Genomic DNA, 15,598 nt, shown 5'->3' with positions numbered 1-15,598 from the left:
ATCGGTGATCGGTATCAACCAATACTGCTTTCAGCAATCGGTGATCGGCCCCAAAAATCCTGATCGGAGCACCCTTAGGAGACGGTGTTGTGGTTTGAACTAAAACTCAATAAAGACACAAAGGGCAGCAGCCTCAAACTCCTAAAGGAGGTAAACCAATACAATGTATTATGGAACATGAAGCATCACCCTGAACTCCCTGAACTGTAAACAGTGAAATATCTGACAAACATATGAACAAAGATCATTCATAACTACTGGCTTGTCATCTGCTAAAAAAAGTGCTTACTACTTTTTATGCTACATGCATATCTGTAATGATTTTCTTATGCTACAAAGAAACGTTGCACATGGATGTGACCCATTCAATTATTAGCATGAACTATAGTGGAATACAAACTACTCAGTGGGAGGGATGGTGAAAATATACTAAAATGTTTGCTACGTAATTAAATGTTCATACTATCTCTATTGATAATTCATAATAATAATAATAATTCTGTAGTTTTAGGCACCCGCTGGTCTGAGTAGATAAAATCCAAAATAGGACAAAACCAGCAAGATAGGCAACTGTTATACAAAGAAAATAGACCAAGACATGGTTTACAGTGATATAAAGGGGTCTTTACTTACCTCAGGCAATCAAATTGCTATTTTATGTATTTTATGTAAAGGTTTTTATTTTATAGACTTTTCAGAAATCTTAAACAATATAATCAGCCTTTGAAAGGCAGTACTGGTCAAGCTCTAGATGCAAGCCACATGGACCAAAGAGTAACACAGAGCTCCTGCTTTCTTGAGGCTGGGCTGGGGTTGGTGCCAAAAACCTAAATGAAGATAAATTGGTCCCTGAAGGAGCAATAAGACAGAAGATGAATCCACTTTGCACAAGGAGGTTTCTTCTTCACTTTCTACTACTCCCTCCTCCGATTCCTCCCTCTAGTGCTACATTCTCGTTGTTTTCCACGCCTTTACCCTAAAACCATCAAGATGAATGTTGTCTTCTTCTGTTTTAATGAAAATGTGGTGGCAAACACATACACGCACAATTGCACAAACACACACACACAACCAGCATACAGGCAATCGGGTCTGTAGAGTGATCCATTAACATTCTAATGCATTTCGTTTAAAGGCGACATGTGTTGTCTTATTAAAGCCTGACTGATAGAGGGGGCTGAAGAAAATCAATAGACAATGCACTGCAGATGAAGAACACTACAAGCACACTTAGAAGAAAATAAAAATGCCCTTTTTAGCTTTTCGGCCCGAAGCCTGCTGCATGTATCCTCACATTTACCCATTCCAATAGCACTTGAGGCCCATAAGAATTTGTGATGCACTCCATCCAAGTATTAACTGAAGAGAGCCAATAGCTTGATTCACGGTTGACTCTGGGGTGCATGATGCCTCCGCCAGGGTTACACAACTGAAGTGCAGTAAAAGTTGCAGCATAACTTCTAATTTCCACTGGTTGCGGAACGGCTGTGGATCCGCTCTAGAGCGGTGGCGGAGTCATTAGGTTTCAATTATAGTCAACGTGTGTAGTTTAACTGACTGTGGCTGCGACTGCGGTCCCAGCTCTGGTGATCCGCAGCCCTCTGGAGCAGATACGAAGAACTTCTATTTTAGCCAGACGCCGGAGAGCTCCGCAGCAGTTCGGCACACGGCAGCTGCGGGACAGGAAGTCTAGCACAGAAACTAAATAATACATCCAGTTAATTTTCAAAACAAAATAGACCGTGCCCATGGCGTATCATATTTCCGTGCACTAAACCTTGAAAACACATGTTTTGCACATAGGTGTAAATACACATTATGGCCAAAAAATGAACAAGGCAGAAGATATGCTAGGGGAACTTTCGAAAATACCGGCACATGCACATATTATACACATATTGATTTAGCCTACATGTGTTCTACGTGGATTTGTAGTCTTTTTTAACTATTTAATTTGCATTAATGTTTATTTGTGGTTTCATAAAACATGCTGACTATAGCAACCACAAGAATGATAACAACAACATCAAAGTATTCACCTTCTAGACCGCTACCCCTGCTGGGTGCCCTTTCTTTGATTTTAACTTGTTTGTGCCAATTTATTTCTGAAACGGAATAGAGAGAAGCCACCGCACACCTTAGGGTGCCAGCACAAGCAAAAACAAAGAAAATGTGGTGTTCAAAAAGTCTAGCTAGACTGAAAGATCAAATATATTACAATATTTAGTAACAAAACAAAGAATACAACTCTATAGCTTTGAGCTTTTTCTACTGTTAAATGCTTCTCAAATAATTCTGCTCTTCCAGATGTCTCAAACACACACACAACAAAACAAGTATTTATTGTATTCAGTAACTATATACTGTAAAGATCTGTACTCTGCTGTATCATCTGGTTTAATGGGACCAATCAATGTCTGTCAAAGTCCACATGAATCCCCTTCACATCAAAAATAGACGACCACATACTTCCTTTTCCCTCCTATTTCTTTCAGAAAATGTGGAAAGATGAGGTTATTGATTTCTCATAATGTGTTGTCATGTCAGGTTACAACATCCTCTTAAACTGTGCGACTACTGACATCCCGGTTGTTAACTTCCAGTGTCTTGTAAGAAGGATTCACTCACTTGCCTGGGCAAGGAGTATGCAAAAATATCTCTCTCTTGCTCAGTTAGGTATTCAAAGTATGCATGGACATATTAGTATAGTTGCAGAACTTTCCTTGCAAAATCTTTGCACTCATCTCTTTTGTTTGTGTATCTGAAATACACCCCAGTCAAAAAAAAACGATGTTAACACCTGAAAAGCGACAGACATGATCTTCTTCCATTGCTCCTCTATTAAACAAACTTTACTCTGTTAGCTTTTAAACACATTTCAGCTGCATGGGGCCAGACTGTGCTCCTGCTGAGTTTTTCCATAGGCTATGACTTAAATGCTATCCATCCGCTCGTGGAAATGTGTGATAAAGTAATTCCATACCTAATTAGATAAGTAACGCTAATTATTGTCACTGCACAGTTGATTAGTTCAGTGTCATGTCAACCTCCAAAATGTCATGTCTTGCAAAAATCAGTAAAATAGACAAACATAGATCAGTGTACCCTGTAATGAAATAAGAATAGAAAGAATAAAACGAGTAGCCATTGTTGCATATTTTATCATATTAGCTATTGATAAGGATCCGATTTAAAGTAGCTACTGTATAAACACATACTGTATGTATGTATGTATGTATGTATGTATGTATGTATGTATGTATGTATGTATTTAACTAAAACCTGGTTAGACCATAATAACAGTCTTGCTGTTCTCATTGAGTCAGCTCCCCCTAACTTCAGTTTTATGAGCTTAGTTTAATGACTCATTCCAATGTACACAGATATCTTACTGAAATGTTGCTTCTTTTGAATATGTGGCTCTTTAGTTAAGGTCCTCCCCTTAAGCTATATTTCTAAATACCTAAAGACCACCTAAATACTGTGCAACCTTCTTTGATGACTACTAAACTGCTGTCTATAATCTGTATTAACTTTGACTGTGTAATTATTGATGTTGATTTCAACATTCATGTTGACAACCCCCAGGACAGAGGGACCAAAGAACTGTGTTGTGTTTTTGAGAACTATGGACTGACTCTGCATGTGACCAAGCACAAGCACAATAAGGGGCACGCTCTGGACTTGACTATCTCCAAGGGTCTAAACATTTCCAAGGTTGTGGTGACTGACATTGCCTCCTCTAATCGTTCCTGTGTTTTCTTTAACAGCACTATCTATGTGCACTAAAGTGTCCAAACAAAAGTACTCAGTGGTATATCACTGAAAACACCAGTGAATCATTCATTCAGCTTTTCTTATCCACACGCACCCCCTCTGGGGTGAGTGGATATGTTTTATCACAGTATTCAGGCAAAATGAATTCCAATATAACGCAATTTCATACAATCAACCATAAAAACCTGGAGGACGTTATACAACTTTTGAAAACCCCCTCCTGTCGCTTTGATATTCTACCAACGGGTGCTTTTAAAAATGTTTTGAATTGTGAATCTTCTACAGATTGTGAACTTCTCTTCTTTTAGGTAGCCTATCTTCCCACAGGCCACAAAAACTGCAAATCATTAATGTGACGTAAGCGTTAGCATAGGAAGCTAGCAATTTTTAAAAAGTTTAAATTATGAACACGGTTGCAAGTGTATAAGTAATATAAAATAAGTTACCATAGTTGTGCGGATGACACAAAAATTTACATAAACGTGTCGCCAGGTGACTATAGTCCAATACAAAAACTGATGAAGTGCATGTCTGGATGTGCCAGAACACATCAATTCACTTAAATTAACTGAAATTCTTGAAGTGGTTGTTTTTGGAGCGAAAGAGAAGCTATTAAAAGTGAGCACCTTAGCTTCAAACGTCAAAAAAGTTAGTTTAGGCTATGCCTTAGTAACTAAACCTGCCAACAAATGCCTGTTAGAACAAAACACCCCACATTTTTTAGCCCTGTGGACCACTACTGACCTCAATCAAGCCACCTCCCTCAAAATAAGGACGCACAAGTACAACAGCATTAACAGTGTGACATTTAGTTTTCAGTGATGACACCCTAAAAAGATATTGTTTTTAATACTATAGAGACAGCAGGCTATCTTAATGGCAAAGAATAGAGAGCTTTGGACAGCTAACTAGGTTTGCCATTTCTTGTATTTGTTTTCCATAGACTTTCCATAACTAAAATCTCCATTCATCGTTAACTCAACTAAACGTAGCTAAAGTTAAGCAAGTAAAAGTCATTAACAACAACTTACATTTCATTCTGTATCACTCACTGTGGGAGATAAAACCTGCAGTTACTTGCAACGCAGAGCTCTGCAGCGTTCTGAAAGCTGCCAGTTTACACCAATGAGACAAGACGGTATTTCATCTCCATAGCGGTCAACTCTTTGTACTTCTGTCTAGCTTTTGACTCTCCGGCTATTTTGTATCTAGATATTAGTTGTTGTTTCTAAATATGAATATGCATAACATTTGTTACGTAGTATAACAATATTGACATGCTTGCTGCAGCTGCATTTGAAACTGGTAAATTGTCAAATATGTTTTATTTTAATGCTGCTCGGCTCTCCCTTTCTTCAATAACTCTCTACCTCGCTCGTCCACATAACGTTACCGTGCCTGTGGGCGCTCGTTGATCCTCCGTCTAAAGTCTGCCATTTCAACAAGTTGACTGTTAGAGAAATATAAATAAAACAGACTCAAGTGCATGACGACACAAACAGAAAAATGGTAAAGGAAGATTGATTCAATGTAGTGAGCGGTACAGACTGCACAGTAAAAAAAAATATATATATATATTATTATTAATATTTGTTTTATTTGGGGGCTCAGGAACATTATAGGGTGGGTTAAGCCTCCCTAAAATAGGCCTAACGACATCCCTGTTGGGAAACAATACGGCAACCAATAGCGCTGTCAGTGTACTATAAATGAGGGAATGTGAGTATTGTTAATTCGTATCTGATGTTTTCATCTGCTGCCATTTTTCATCCCTGCAGTGGAGCAATTGAACCTCAGTGAACATTTAAGCCACATGCTTCATATATGTATATAAAGATTGATCTATTTGTTTCCACTCAAGTTTCTTAAATTCATGAAAAACAAGTGGATCAAAATGTACTTATGGTACTGCAAAATATGCCACTCGTAGAAGTTTGTGTGTGGGAGAAAATAAAGTGGGAAAATGTATTTACAAAAAAAACATTTAATGTTCACTATTAAGGTCTGTGCTGTGCATACCAAACTAACACTTTGGACTCCAGATTATTACTGTAAAAGTTGCTCACTCACTTAACCTAGGCTAGACTAATTGCTAACCTGTAGTTATGGTTTGACTACAAATATATGTTCTTAAATGAGCCTTTAAAGGAGCGCTACAGAAAAGGTTGTACAGTGACATTTTTCTTTCCTTACAATTGTCTCTCTGACAAAGAAGAGAAGGACTCCAGCTAGCTAGCAGTGGCTGTGACATAGTGGAAACTAAATGGCTTTGGGCACTCGATCTCCCCAGGAGGACCAGCAATGTTGATAGTAGAGGATAGATATGGATTAGCTGCTTCTACTATGTTTCTGAATTACTTGGCTAAAAGAGAGAGAGAGAGACAGAGAGAGATAGAGCGACACACACACAATCTTACTGACGCTGAAGAAGTATTTTCATTAACCAAGGCTGATTCTCTGGATAATTCTTTAACATCAGGATTGTTCCACTATAAGTAACATTATGTTCACCTTCCGTAGTTTCTGTGTTCCACCTGCGTATAGCAGCAAACAGCCACTTCCCTAAATTCTGTCTTATTCACAGACCAGAGACCCAACATTGTAAGTCACCACACATATCTGGAAACAAAACCTTGGCTTTTGGGTTGCCAGGACCGTGATGATTAGAATGTTCATGCTATTTAACTAACATATACTGTACAAACTGGGCAGTTAACAATAAATATGCACTGGCTATTAACAAGCTGGCCAAGCCAATACCTTTTTTTGCATTGAATTCAGTTTAGTTAAATGGGCCCGGGCTAAGCCCCGAACCTCCTCAAGTACAAGAAACACCCCTGTGTTTCACAACAATATTGTCTGTCAGCAGGATTAGGAAAAACTATGGGCCCGAGTGGACCATGGACGAAGGAAGAACCCATTACAGTTTGAAACTGATCAAAATCAGAGGACGGACACACAAACTATTTTTCACTTTGGTTAACAGTATGAGATACGGCATTTGTGCTGCATTCATGTGGTGTCAGACTAATCAGAAAAATGAGTTTGCATAAACATAAGATGGGACATGCTTTGGCAAAGATCTTTGCTCTACGAGTGCCCTTCGAGTAAGCTAATGTTACTTTTCTAATAGTAGCAGTTTAACATAGCTTATTATAGTGAGCATGTTACTGTAACATTGGGTATGTAATGTACATATTACGTTAGCATGTAGGCCTTCTATGTTAGCATTCATCTGAAAGTAATGGCAATTCACTTTTACAGGTATTCCAAAATGAAGTTACGTGTTCTTCTGAGGACAATAATTGTCTGTACCAAACGTCATGGCAACTTATCCAACAGTTGAGATATTTCACTCTAGAAAAGACACTTCAATGCAGATAAATCCCTACATTGCTAACAGATTACAAAAACTACAGTCTTGTCATTGTCTGTCAAAGGAACAAGCAATGTTGCTACATGTAAGTGCTTTGTGATGAGGGATCAGCACAGGGATGAGTTTTATTTGGAAAGGTCAGGAAAACTGCAACGCGTTCTCAATAACAGGTCTGTATGATATCGTACAAAAATGTATGCACACCAAAACGTATGATAACCTAGAAAATAAGGAGAACACCGGAAGGTCACGTGACCCCGGCTGGCTGCCGAGCTGAGCCGCTACAGAGCTTTATGACGCCGGCTACATACCCAATCGTTTTGGCGGACATTACGATTAAATTTAGTCCACAAAATATGAGTGCTGCAACGGAATTTAAGATTAGGCACCAAAATGACTAGTTAAGATTGGGAAAAAGATCATGGCTTTGATTAAAACACTCCTAGGAACACGCATTTCCTTGGTAAAAGACTTTAGGTTTCCCCAGGGAAGCAAACTACGCTCCGTGGCTTGAAATTCTTATCCACCCCAACCTCCTCCCTACGTGGTCAGCCGTGTTCTTATACAGCAGCCTACATTGTAGTGAATACTGCATAAAAAACCTGGAATGCTAACAAATTACAGTGCATATCTTTTTGTACCTTTTTGAACAAATGGTTAATGAAAATAGGCTGCACCTGCAGGAGAGGGAGGGAAGAGAGGATAAGGGGAGGAGTAAGAATATGGGAGGTACTGTAGAAACATGCTGAATTCATCTGATGTACAGCGGTGATGCTGCAATGTGAGAGCCTCAAACGAGACCAGCAGGATGTCTTCCAAGCAAACACATTTTCAGTACATTCGCTTACGATAAAAAACAAAAAACAAAAGGATATGTTTAAATGCATTGCACCCATTCACATTGGGATCTGCCAGCTCTTAGCTTGTGCCAGCCTGGTGATCAGGATAGGGCACAGAGACAGCTGAGAAGAGTAGCCCCCTGATCCTGCGCTCAGTCAGCTGTGTATGCCTGCTGTCATTCTGCAACAGCAGGCATACACAGCTCCATGTGCTCCTGTTGTTTGTCTGGCCAAGTCTTAGGGTAGGGCATGTCTCTCACTGCAGCCAGCTCACAGAAGCATTTCACAGAAGCATTACACAATGTAATCCAGATTAGTTAGGCCACTAAAGGGTAATTACAGACTGGCAGCATGCAGGTTTGCCCCTGCTAGACTACAGGAGGATAAAACTGGTAATTCATTGTTTTGTTGTAAAAAGGGACTGAATAGTGAATGGTAATGGTACTGATGGCAGATGGGTTGCTGATGCTGGGCAGTGTTTAGAATCCTCTTGATGGCATGGGTAAAAGAGCACCAGCATGCAGACAAACAAACCCAGAAGTATCGCTGAGATCCAAAATGAGACAATTTTTCAGTGCATCAGTGTGCCAAAAGTATAAACAATTACTTATTAGTTTGGTCTCCAATTCTTGGTTTTGACATTTATTGATACACTAGAGTAGCCCCTTTTGCTAGACAAGCTGGGCATGACTGAAAAATAAGATTTGACTCAAAAAGTGTGAGATGCCATAATTAACCGTAAAGGCCCTTTGCAATCGCTAGCCAGACAATCGTTTGCACTGCGTTTTTCATACAATTTGTGCCCATAATCTGCGTGTAATTAGCATCTGATTTACCAAGGCTGCAGCTAATCATTCTATCAGTGACTATGACAGCCTTTTAGGATTTGTCTAAAATTAACTTGATCAGAAAAAGAAATCAAACTGAACACAGTTATGTAGAAATATACTCATTAAATTAATCCATTTTAAAATATTTGCTACAGTAAGCCTATAAACTGTAATTGAGAAAATAAATTATGGGTGACTATTCCGGGTTTGTTCACCTTTTCTAAGGTCAAATTGAAGCACTTTTTAAGCACTTTCAAAGTCCATTTTAAAGCTTTTTCCAGCATTTTACACCACCCTAACATCCAAAATTGTGTTTAGCAATAGCAGAAGGATCAGATATTTAAGCAAAACAGTCTCTGCCTGTCTCGCTCTCTAATCTGTGTCGCTCTCTAACTTGAATAATTCCTTCCATTATATTAATGTCCAGATATTGCTTCCCAGATAATGTGATTTTTAGACTGTAAAACTGAAATAATTTCAAGGGCTGAAAATATGAAGACATGGGATTTGAACAGATATATTTAACAGGCCTTGGTTTTGGGACACATTCTTGATCTATATAAGGTTTGATCAAAATTTGAGACAGTAACAACAACCTGTAATTTCATTTTAACCCAGAAGACTCTCCAGGGCAGGATTAACAATGTCATGTGCCCCGGGCAACAAGAATTAGGACCCCCCCTGCCCCAAAGTCCTGCCTTAAATCTTTAAGACCATTTAGCCAATGCTTCCATAATAATAAATCAGGCTTCTGCATGGCTCATTGGAGATGGATGTATTTCCTTTAACCTCAGCATTTATAAAGTGCATTCAAGAGACAGAACAGATGCACAAATGTTTAACATAACTTTTTACATTGATCTTTTACAAACTTGGTGGCTACAGAATAATTATTAAATGTTTCAATATGTAGCCAATCAAATACCTTTTTACTGCAACGGTGGCATAATGCAGACAGCTAGAGAAGCCCTAATTTAAAACCAGAGACTATTTCAAATATGCGAAATGTAAAATTATCACCAGCTGTGAAGCAGACAATTAGTGTGTATGGAGAAGAAAGTAAACCAAGTGAAGATCATGTTTATTTTTTCACAATAAACTATATCAACATCTTATGTTGATATAGTTGATTGTGAAACAATTAAACATAATCTTTTCTCTATATTATTATTACTTTATTTTATGAAATGGGCCTTACAACTGGCATCTTCAACTGGCAGAGTCACAGATGGCAGTCACACCAAGCGTGCAGGTTTCATTTTAGGCTCTCCAACATTTTGTTTCTCCAGTTAATAAACTAACTATTCTGTCAGATAGGTATTAGTTGTTAAAAAAAATACAGTTACAATTTCAAGCATTTTATCCCAAATTCAAGCATTTTCAAGGATTTAAGTCACCTGTAAGAGCCCTGCTATAATTTACAATATTAAAATTAATTTATAGAATTCCATTTATAGAATGGTAAGTAAAACTAAAACATTCGGTGAGTTATAAAACTTCTAAGGAGATTAAAAGAAGACATGGAATGACATCAACATGCAAAATAAGATTGCTACTACAGAATACAAAAGGCAATTAAAAATATGTCAATAACTGCAGTCAGTCATCATTAAGTCGTTGCAAAACTCCAACGTTCCATGTCTCAGTAGTTTTACTTGACTGTCAGTTAGTGCAAAAAAAAATCTTACTGTTCTCATTGTTGAAGTAACCTTTTGTTTTGATCTAAATTAGAGAGGTAAGGTTGTGTGATGGAAAGTTATAATGGTTGTTATATATATATCCTTTAAAAAGTGATAAGTAGTTTTTTTTTGTGAGTAATACATGAAAAAGGTGCCTTTTTTCGAAGAATACACAGAAACAATACCTGTCCTCTGCATGTAACCCATGCTGTAACAGCCTACATGTTTTTTGTCTTTGGTCAATTGCTTGCTGCTCTATACATTTCTGGATTGTTTTAGGGTCTACGTCATCAATGGGGGGGGATAGTATTTGCAAAAGTATGTGTGATAGTTGGCTTAGTAATGCTTTGTGAGAACTTTATTACTCACCATTTACATTGATTCAGAAACCTGGATAAACTAACAGGAGTACCTGAAGAGAAATGTGGATACTAAGATCTGAACTTTTTCAGCTTGCTGATGATTCTCTACCATTCTGGTAAGTGCATGGGGAGTGAAATAAAAGTTTGTCAATTAGACTACAAATGAAGTTAAATAATAAATAAATGAGCTAATTTATGTTTTGATGCCCTACATGCTGAAAAGACAGTAGTAATCCAATACTGGAACTGCAAAGGACACATTGTAATTGTCGCCATCACTGTCTTCCACTACTGCCAATCAGATGGAGAAGCTACATCCAGCAGCTACATCCAGCTGCCTGGACACTGCAGCCTGCAGTGTCCAGGCAGTCAAAAACTACTTAATTCCCAACTGCTGAGGTAACTCAGTTAGTACAGAAAAGATAGATCTGCAGGATGGCTAGATAATTAAAATGATGTATGAAGCAAAATGTGTAATCAAGTTTCATTATGTTCCAAATATGATAAAAGCCTGGATAACACTCAAAATCAGAATACTAGAGTGCACTTAAATGTACTTACTGTAAATTATACAATCATTGCTGTACCCTGTGATCCTACATGTTGCTAAAGTCTGATCCAATGACAAGTGGTCATTTCCGAACTTTTTATTCAAAAACTGTCCCTCCCAGAATGCATGGCAATCTATCGTTTGCAGAAAGAAGGAGAGATGAGGAGATCAGAGGAGGTCTAGGCTGCTGTGACTCTAGGGAGATATGTGATATTGCTCAAATCCTCAGGCTAGCACCCAGCCATTAATCTTACCACTTCGATGTCAAAGAAAGTGTGAAAAGTATAAACATATAAATAACTGCTTTCAAGAATATTGCCTTGCATGGTCACTCAAAAGGCGGGCCAGATTCAAAGTAAAGTTTTCTTCCATGTGACTCACTTTTCTAATGGAAAAAACATGCGCCAAAAGGCAGCTCTTTACGAGGCTGCAGAGGATAAAATGTAAAAAGGGAATTTTTGTTACATAAGATTCCAAAGGCTGGGCATGAAATGAGTTTGGTTGACTCCCTATGATTTGCATATTACTATGAATTGTTTTAATGGCCATTAAACTCTCCATGCCATTTACCATAGGTTAATGCAGACACATAGTAGTTAATCACCATCTCTTTACTGTATATCTCCCCCAGTAAGGGCCGACAAGGTGTGCTAGCCAAACCCTGGTGATTACTAGCATGATGTGTGTCCTCTGTGTCGGCTCAGCTTACATGTTCAACGCAGCCTACATCGTCACACATTTTAAACTGTATTTATGTGCGTTACTCTTAAAGGTGCAGTATGTAATACTGACAGCTACAGTTTAAACAGTTATTGCAGTACAAATTCAAAGTTCACGGCGGTTGCCAGGCTGAGGCCGCAGCACCCACAACAACGTTGCTAGATATTGCGAGTGGATTGTGCCAATTCAAAGGATAACCTGGAGAAGGAGCAGGAGAAAGGCTACCTTCCCCGTTGCCGCCAAACCGTGTGGATTTTCTAATTTAAATATATATGGGATTGCAGACGAGAGACCAGCAGCCACTGGGCTGCGAGTGCATGTGACAACGCCGTATGTTAGAAATCCATACAAATTTACACATACTAAAGATGTCTGAAATACGTAAGTCGCCTTACGCACTAAACGCACGCCTTTACTATCTAAAGACGGTTGAACTATGTACGTTGTCGTCAGTGTGACTTTTCCCCTAATATTGAGAACTAGAGTACGTTACTCATATGTGGCTAATACTAATATAATTATGCTTATAAAAAAGTATTACATATTTTCACTGTATGTATTAAACTGCTGAATGAACACTCGGAATGTCTTCATGGAAACAAGCAACAGATGCCGCTAGCATTAGCTACCTAGCTAAGCCATCTGTACAACAATCAATAAAATAGCAATTCGGCATATTTAACTTAAATCAACAACAATGTTATTATCAAAAACTATCTTACGCCTTAGGACCTACACAAATTATAATCACAAGATGTATGATTAAAATCATAAAAATAGCTTGCTAGCCTTAGTGATAGTTGCATCCACTTTTTACTCAAAATGATGAATAATCATGTTTAACGTTATCTTGTTCATCTTTGTTTTTAGCGGTAACATGAACGGTTGACTACTATGTACAGATATGAGTTGTTTACAAAGGTTAAAATGGGATGGAGCGCAGCTCCGCCTCCTAAGATCCACAACACAGCCTGCCAGAGCTTTGCTCCATCTCCTTCAGCACCAAACATTTTGCCGAATGCTTTGAGTGTACCCCCAAATGCATGTTGGAAAGTTGACTGACAAATATGAAACTATGCGTCGCTTAGTTTCCACTCTCACTGTAAAAAGCTGAGCAGCTTTGGTCATGCTGCAGAAGATGTGTTGCATTTAAACTCTGTGTATTTCTGTTGTAAATTCGGTTTTCCACCTCCGATGTAGAGCAGCGTACAGCCACGTCCCTAAACTTTCCAACTTTTTCTCATTCAGAGACCAGAGACCCAAACAGGGCTCTGTGTACTCAGAAGGTTTAAGATCTACTGTATCAGCAGAGGAATCACATATTGCACAGCAGGCTATGGTGCAGGTAGATTATTTTCTAAAATATGACTTTATTCTTGTGTTAGCCAACTTTATTTTTTGCAAAATATCACCATGACTCCAGACCTCAGGGAACACAGATGGTATGAGTTATATTTTGAATGTGCACAAAGTTTTGGATATAAATCTTGCTCAAACATCAAAAATATTACAGTCCAGTTTATTAATAAGTTAAAATGAATAATGAATCCTTGTGGTGAATAATTGTCATACACATTTAAAGAGTTTAAATCCCTAACAAAAGATGCAAAAGAGTAGGGAAGAATAAATGATGCCTGACTCAGATATTATTACATAGGAAAGTCTAAAGGAGAATAAATACAAAGCAATACAGAATGCCTGAGAGCCTTATTGCAATGTATTCCAGTATGTTTTTATATTGTTTTTTTTTGGTATATTTAAGGCATATTGATTGAGAAAAAGATAGAAATAGGTGCATACAAATTCACCAAAAGATGAAGGGCCTGGAACATGCATTGAATAAATTGAAATACATTTAAACCTATAGCCTATATCATAGGCTTACTGTATATTGATTGACTTGAATTCATTCATTACATTTTGTGTGGCGATGGCGCTTAGGTCTGGCGTCGTACTTATCAACTACGATGTACACTGGCGATGGTGTAGTCAATTCAAACGTTAGAGTCACACGACCGTCTCCTTCGGTAGGTTATCCGTGGCACTATCCACTCGCCATAGCTAAAAGCTTGTCTCACATAGCTATTCATTACTTCACACCACAGCGGAGTAGCTAACGTTAGATAATGGCTATTTTTACGGTTATAGAGCCGGTGCTCACGTAGACCTCTGTACTAAACTAACAGAGACTTTTTCGGCTTAGAATAACAGTAGATAACGCTAAAAACACAACAACCTCGCTGTCCTCTACTCCCAACGGACAGACACACTTCCTTGGCTTAGAATTACAGTAGGAACAGCTAAAAATTCCACAACCTTATAGTCCTTTTTCCAAGCTCTGAAAGAAAACTAAAAAAAATGCAACTGTAATATAAGAGAATGACAAGTTCCAACACAATTAAGTGGTTGCATCCATCCACAAAAATAACAGAGGTAGCAGCAGTGATGTCCGCCATTGGTTTGTGGACTACCGTTTTGAAGCCTTGAGTTTGGCATCTTTTTATTTTTTTTTTATTTACATTTGTGAAATCTCCCCCGGACCAAAGAGCCAAACCTTGGTTTGACGAAAAGAAGTGTTCTTGGTCCCGATCAAACTGAACCCTGGTCCGGTTCGTTTGAATGAAAGCATTTTTTGGATGGTTGGGACTTTTGGACCATACAGGAAGTTCTGGCAGGCTATTGTTGTGTCCTAAGACAAGCGTTGCTCCTTTCAGGAATAGCTCAGTGCTTAGTGTTTACATAGTATGTGGTTGATCAAGAGAGGGATGGTTGTTGCGCTCAGAGCAGACAGCTGTCAGCAATCACAGCTGAGAACAAATTAGCAGTAGGCCTGCACGATTAATCGGTACAAAATAGCAATTTTGATTCATCCCTGTTCGGGATTACATTTTTAAATACTTTTTTTAATGACAGATTGTCATTTAAATTTTACGAGCCGACTGCGTCACAAAACACTACCACTTTCCTCCTTAAGTTTTAAACAGACTGTATAAAATAGGTTGTAAAGCGCTCCCAAGTGCTGCAATGCTCTCCCTTCTCTTCATGGAAACCTCTGTTTACAGGCTTGTGGTGATGTGCAATGTGCTATAGGTGCCAACCAAAATCTGTTTGGTACTGCCAATTTGTTTTGTTTTGTCATGCTTCATGTGTGCAATAAACAGTACACTTTGTAATAGTTTCCCCCGAATCGTGCAGGCTTAATTAGCAGTTTTCTTGTTGAGTAAATTTCAAGTTTCAGTTGGTCTTTAAATAAATGTTGCAACAATGCAACTAAAGGAAAAAGCCTGCAGTAGCTCAAGAAAGAATACCAGGGGAAAGGAAAGCCCATCCAGAAACAAATTACTGTTAAGTATCAGGAGACGCAGGCCGTATGACACGACAGGACGTAGTTACAGTTGTGGTCAAAAGTGTACATACACTTGTAGAAAATCACAATGTTATGGCTGTCTTGAGTCTTCAATAAGT

At 38.4% G+C, this 15,598-nt stretch overlaps 1 protein-coding gene and 2 long non-coding RNA genes across 4 annotated transcripts in view; 2 read left to right on the top strand and 1 right to left on the bottom strand.

The window, feature by feature from the left end:
* The window catches only part of LOC117956434, a 9,917-nt gene extending 315 nt beyond the window's left edge, over positions 1 to 9,602 (top strand). The window contains exons 2-3 of the long non-coding RNA XR_004659268.1: positions 1,740 to 1,742; positions 9,592 to 9,602. This is a non-coding gene — a long non-coding RNA (uncharacterized LOC117956434). The remainder of the gene's footprint in view (positions 1 to 1,739; positions 1,743 to 9,591) is intronic.
* The window catches only part of LOC117956436, a 20,949-nt gene extending 7,076 nt beyond the window's left edge, over positions 1 to 13,873 (top strand). The window contains exon 3 of the long non-coding RNA XR_004659271.1: positions 13,819 to 13,873. This is a non-coding gene — a long non-coding RNA (uncharacterized LOC117956436). The remainder of the gene's footprint in view (positions 1 to 13,818) is intronic.
* Positions 1 to 15,598, bottom strand: part of inpp4b (inositol polyphosphate-4-phosphatase type II B) — a 224,257-nt gene that overhangs the window by 123,504 nt on the left and 85,155 nt on the right. The window lies entirely within an intron of this gene.

Source organism: Etheostoma cragini, chromosome 2 (assembly GCF_013103735.1).
Source record: "Etheostoma cragini isolate CJK2018 chromosome 2, CSU_Ecrag_1.0, whole genome shotgun sequence".
Lineage (NCBI taxonomy): Eukaryota > Metazoa > Chordata > Actinopteri > Perciformes > Percidae > Etheostoma > Etheostoma cragini.
The sequence above is the reverse complement of the archived record's forward strand: the minus strand, read 5'-3'. Positions and strand labels throughout refer to the sequence as shown.